Source organism: Benincasa hispida, chromosome 1, assembly GCF_009727055.1.
Source record: "Benincasa hispida cultivar B227 chromosome 1, ASM972705v1, whole genome shotgun sequence".
In the NCBI taxonomy this organism is placed as follows: domain Eukaryota; kingdom Viridiplantae; phylum Streptophyta; class Magnoliopsida; order Cucurbitales; family Cucurbitaceae; genus Benincasa; species Benincasa hispida.
In genome coordinates, this window is record NC_052349.1 from 18,884,078 (window position 1) to 18,890,077 (window position 6,000).

A 6,000-nucleotide genomic window follows, 5' to 3' on the forward strand; every position below is an offset into this window, starting at 1 on the left:
AACAAAATATCATTAATATAAAATAATAATATAAAAGTGAAATAATTTATTTTATAAATTTAAATACATTTTTTTAATTTTTTTTCGATTTCATAATTTCCAAAATTTAGGAAAGTATCTTTTTGAGTATAATTCTATTTGGTTTCTAGGTTTCAAAATGTCACACATTTAGTTTTAAGTTTTGACTTTAATTTTAATTTACTCCATAACTTTCAAAATGTTACAATTTTACCCTTGAGATTTGAGTTTGTTTCAATTTGGTTCTAATTTTCAAGATTTTACAGTTTTAATCTTAATTTTTTCTATTAAATATTCATTTTTAACCATTGACGTCAATATTTTTTAATTAATTTAAAATAATTATGAAACAAAAATAATTTAATCTTAAAAGTGATGAAAAATAATAAAACTTGATTAATTATAATTATTTTAATTATTTTAAATTTATTAAGGTACATTTACAATAAAGACCAAAAATGGGAATTGAAGTGAAAAATCAAGGTTAAAAGCATATATCTTGAAATGTAATGACCAAATTAAAACAAAACTCAAATGCTAAGAGTAAAATTGCAATATTTTGAAACCTAAGGACTAAATCGAAACTAAACTCAAAGGTAAGGATTAAACATGTAACATTTTGAAACTCAATGACCAAATAGAAACTAGATACCACAATCGTTAAGAACCAAAAAGATATTTTTTTTAATAAAATTAAGATCTAACATTTCTATCGACATTAACCTTTCAAATCTTGCCTCTAATCTTGATTCACAATATTTATAGATACTTTTAAGAAGTTGTTTATAAATTGTTCTTAAATACCCTTGAAAAGAAATGCATTTAGGGTTGGGGGGAAGCAAAAGGTGGAAGAACAGGTGGATAAGCTTAAGATGACCAAAGTGATGGCAACCTTTATCTCTTTGTTTGTCCTTTATTTTTTCTTACCTAAAAAAACAAATAATATATGCATTCACAAACCAAGTCATGAGATGTCACTTTAATCCCCTCCCAAACATATATACTATGTTCATTATTATTATTGTTATTATTATTATTTTCCCATCCTTTCTCTGTCTTAGATATGGACAAAATTAATGTAACATATAAATTATATTCCAAGTTACTTTCATCTTCCAATCAAAATTCAACACATAAAACCAAACACTTTGAATTCACTCATGAAAATTAATTCCGTGTAGAAAATTAAAGAGAGTTACGATTAGAGATAGAGTTTCAAAAGTGTTTGTTCGGAGTGATATTATTAATTATTGCATGATTTCACACGCAATCATCAACCCATCTAATTCAATATTATTACTCATCATCATTTTTCTTTTCCATAATTTTCTTTTTAAATAAGTACTAAACTTGATGTTTAAACCGTTAAATTACTCTAAACATGTTGAATCTGAAACCTTTTTTTTTTGGTTGATGATATCTTATTTGAATGATTTAGGTTTATGAATTTATAAGATGAGTATTAATGAAGTGAAAATTGAAAACCATTGATATAAAATTTTGGTGTATGAACTCTAACATTTATATCTATTTGATTTTTGAACGTTTGAAAATTGAAAGTTTAATTCAAAGTTATTTTATTTAATTTGTTAAAACGTTGTGTTTATCAATTTATTAAGTTTAAAATTGAAAGCTAATATTAAGATTTTATTTTTTATTATTAAACATCTTTTGAAAATTCAAACATTAAGTAGACAAACGCTTCAAAATTGAAGAACTAAACTCGTAAGCTAAAAAGAACAAAATGGAATATGTTTTAATTATACTCATTGAAACCACCATTGTCCACTCTTCTTAGGTAGGAGAATAAGGTAAGATTATATACATATATATCACTTGATACCAGTTGAGTGTACATATTTAGTTTATCTTTTTATATCCAACCATCAACTTTAAAATGATAATTATTACTTCCACAATAAATGATATGCTCTCACCGATTAAAACATTGACACTAAGTTGGAGTTTGTTTATATGTTATTCGTTTTATTAGTTTATTTTTATTATATATGATAATTATGTAATTTAATAGATTTTATTCTATTGAATAAAAATTATTGGATAGTTTTTCAGTTCATCACAAATTAAGAGAGAGAATTCAAAATCTCTAACTTTTTGATTGAATGTATTATATATATATGTTAAGCATATATCTTAATCATTTGAACTATTCTCAAATTAGTGAACGATTCATCGACTCTATTATTACCTTATTCAAAATATGACTTTTTTACTCTAAAAAAAATGGCTATTTTATATATTATACTTATAAAATAAATTTTGTCATTTATTTGAAAAAATATCTTATTTTTTAAAAAAAGTTGCAGTATTTATTTTTCATAACCTTTTCTAAACGTCGTTTCAAAGCTACGATATAAGTTGAGGATTCAAATTTATGCTTTAAGGACATTGCCGTACCGTTCTACATCTCAATTTCGCGTTTTTTTCTTTAATGATTAACCTTTAAAATATCAATAAACCGAAACCATCAAACACATTGAATGTTGGAATAGGACAATTGAACAAAACGATTGTTTTGTATTCATTATTTATTTTAAAATTTGAGAGATGTTTGGAGCCTTCCCTTAAATTATTTTTTAATTTCCATTTGAATTTCAATCTAGTATCTCCTAAATTTTGTATTTTTCAAAAAAAATCATGTCTTTACTAGAGGTTTAAAATATAGTTTTAGTGTCGTATTTTTCCTTTGGATGATATGAATTAGGAAGAAATGTAATCAAAACTTACCTTTTGGAATGCTAATATTAACGATAAGAGTCCATTTGGATAAAAATATTTTTCAAAACATTCATTTTTATTTGTAAAAAGAACTTAAAATATACTTGTCAAACATTCTTATTTTTTTCAAAATGACTTATTTTAAATTTTTACTTTTATATCTAATAGATTCATATCTTCCATAATATTCTATGGAGTTTTTAAATCTTAGATATTGAAATTGAAAAAGGTCAGTCATATTATAGTACATGAAATTGAAAAGTCGTAGTCATATTAAACACAAAATTGTTATAAAGTTTGAAGATTTACTTGTCAGGATAAAGTAACACTTAGTCATTTATTTATTTGAGCTCATTTAAGAAAATGGTTAACAAACCATGATAATATTGTCACGTATTGTTAGATTTAATAATCAAATATTAAATACTGTAATAATGAAACTTTCAAAACCCTAAAAGCCAAACTGAAACCAAAGTAGCCTCCATGTGAGCTAGATGGTGATAAAATAGTATATAATATAATAGTTTCTATCTTATAAAAATTAAAAGAAAAAAACTATTTCTTGGAGAATAGTATATTTTTTTTTCTTTCTTTTAATTCAATAATAATTATATACGAGGGTGAAATTTTGAAATGAAACATTTCCATTTAAAATAAATAAATAAATTATTCATTAATTCCAGCATCACTCTGGTCCGTTGCCATTCCTATCATGTACATCACTCTCATTAAAATTGATTTATATACGTCTACGCTTCACAAATTTATAAGAATAAATATCGTTTTATCTGTGATTTTTTTTTTTAAAAAAGGACAAAAATAAATTGGATAAAGCAAAAAATGAATGAAATGAAGCTGAAGGTTCTGATAGAATGGCGGTGAAACGTCATCGGCGAACGACGGCGGCGGCGCTATTAGTTATAGACTCGTATTATACTCGTCTCTAGACCCATAATTTTGGAAAACCTAATTAATTTCATAAATATTGGTGGGCACCTCCTGCAAAGGCGGCGGCACCGGAGACAGGTGGCGCTAGGTTTCCGCCGAACTTCAGGTTTTCACTTTTCACTCCGCCATAATTCAATGATTTCGTGCTATACTTCTTTATATTATAATTAAATTCAACCTCATTCTTCTAACTTAAAGGTTTTGAACACTTGATGATTTAAGATAGTATCAGAGTCCATAAAATCCAAAAAAGTATTTGTCTAATATAAAAAATGTGATCCGATCTATAATGACGAACTCAAAAGAGGCATGATCTTAAAAGACATGTTAAGAATCTCACGTTGAAAAAATTAAAGTACCTTACATTTCTTATAAGATATATGATCTATTTCTTTTATTGTCGATTGATTTTGAGATAACTTAATACTATCAAATATGGTAAAAAAAATGTAATATACCCAAGCTTGATATTCCAACTTAGAGATTAGAGAAATTTGATCCCTTCATTCCTACAATTGTGCCAAAAAAAAAAAATCCCAACATACACGTTCAATTTTGAGTTATTTTGATTAAGTTACAATTGGGTAAAATTGAAAGTTTAGACTAAAACTAATGTATTACTTTAAGTTTAATGTAAAGTTAGAATTTTTATAAGGGGTAAGTGTAGATTTATTATTTTTTTTAAAAAAAAAATTTTGAACACTTCAAAATTAATAATACAAATACTATTTCGACTCTTTCTTATAATAATTATAGGTACTCTAGGTATACTTTTTACATTTAAATTCTTAAATGGACCATTTTTTAACTAATTTTTACAATAACTTAACTTTGATTTGCCCTTTCAAATAGTTTTTAAAAATAAATGTTATTTTAGTTGTAATCCACAAATTTTTATGTTACTTTCTTTTTTCTTTTTTATTTTTTCATAAATATAAACTGTCAAGTACGATTTGAGCAGCTAAAACAAATATAATTTGTTTGACATATGGATATGTTAACAAATAAAAAAACTTAGAATTCTCTTAACTCTTCATTGTACTTCGATAGGATTTGAACATATTTTGATAGTAATGGACATTTTTTTTTTCTAGGAATAGAAATATAAGAAGGTACATATCGCATAATGAGTCATGGATTCATAATTTGTTTTTGTAAATTATAATCTTGGAGATATATTTTCTCGTTAGCACTATTAAAAATGCAGATATTAAATGATTATATAAGTACATAAGCATCTCTAATCATATACCACACTACCACAATTTATTGATTTACCCCACTTTTTAATATAAATGAAAAATTTGCATGCGGGTCTTAGGCACTCTTCTGGTACAAATACATCATTGAAGTTGACCTGTGAGAGAGTATTCACACGATATGGTGTCGAGTCGAGTACACTCTATCCCCTAAATATTAAAGTATTGATATGATTTATCTTTATCCATCAACTTAAGTTTTTTTACTCTATCGATAATTTAACATAGTATCAGAGTTAAAGATCAAGTGTTCAAATTCATGCCATATTATTTCTTCCTTAATTATAATATCAGAACAAGAGGTCTAATAGAGCTTTTTTTTTCCTATAAATTTTGAATCTTATTTAGAATAACCTCGAAGAGATATAATATTAGAAGTTAGAACTAAATTTACATTTTATCATATTTGTCAATTCACCCTTTTGATGAGAATATAATTTAATTTTCACTTTAATTTGACTTGCTTAGTGATTAATCATTATTATATTTCATGATGGGCATTTTTGAGTTCCAGAGTGCCAACCTCTTGCAACCATTATTACTTCAAATATCATTACACATTTGATAATATTCACTTAAAATTTTCGTTCACCTAATCTTAAACTAGTTTAAGATCGATCATTAATTTTTGTTTAGAACTTCTTTCATTATTGCTCGCGATGATTGCGATCATGTAATTATTAAAGATTTATAAACAAAATAGTTAGTTTCATTATGAATTATTATATTGCTTTTAATTTTGCATGCATATGCGCCTTTAATCTTGATCCTTCAAATATTAACCTAAATATACATACATTAGGATAATAATTTATACATCATAATTAATCTAAAATATAGTTTCATCGTAATTAACACATTTTTTTTTTTAGAAAATTAGACTCCTCCTAACCTTATGGTGCCACATACCCCTCTTTTTTTTTTCTTTTTTAAAAAAAAAAAATTGAAATTTTAGTCTTTCATCTTCCTTTTTTTTTAAAAAAAAAAAAGAAAAAAGTTTTCTTGCTCCCAATCTCAAGTTCCATTCCCATGGCTG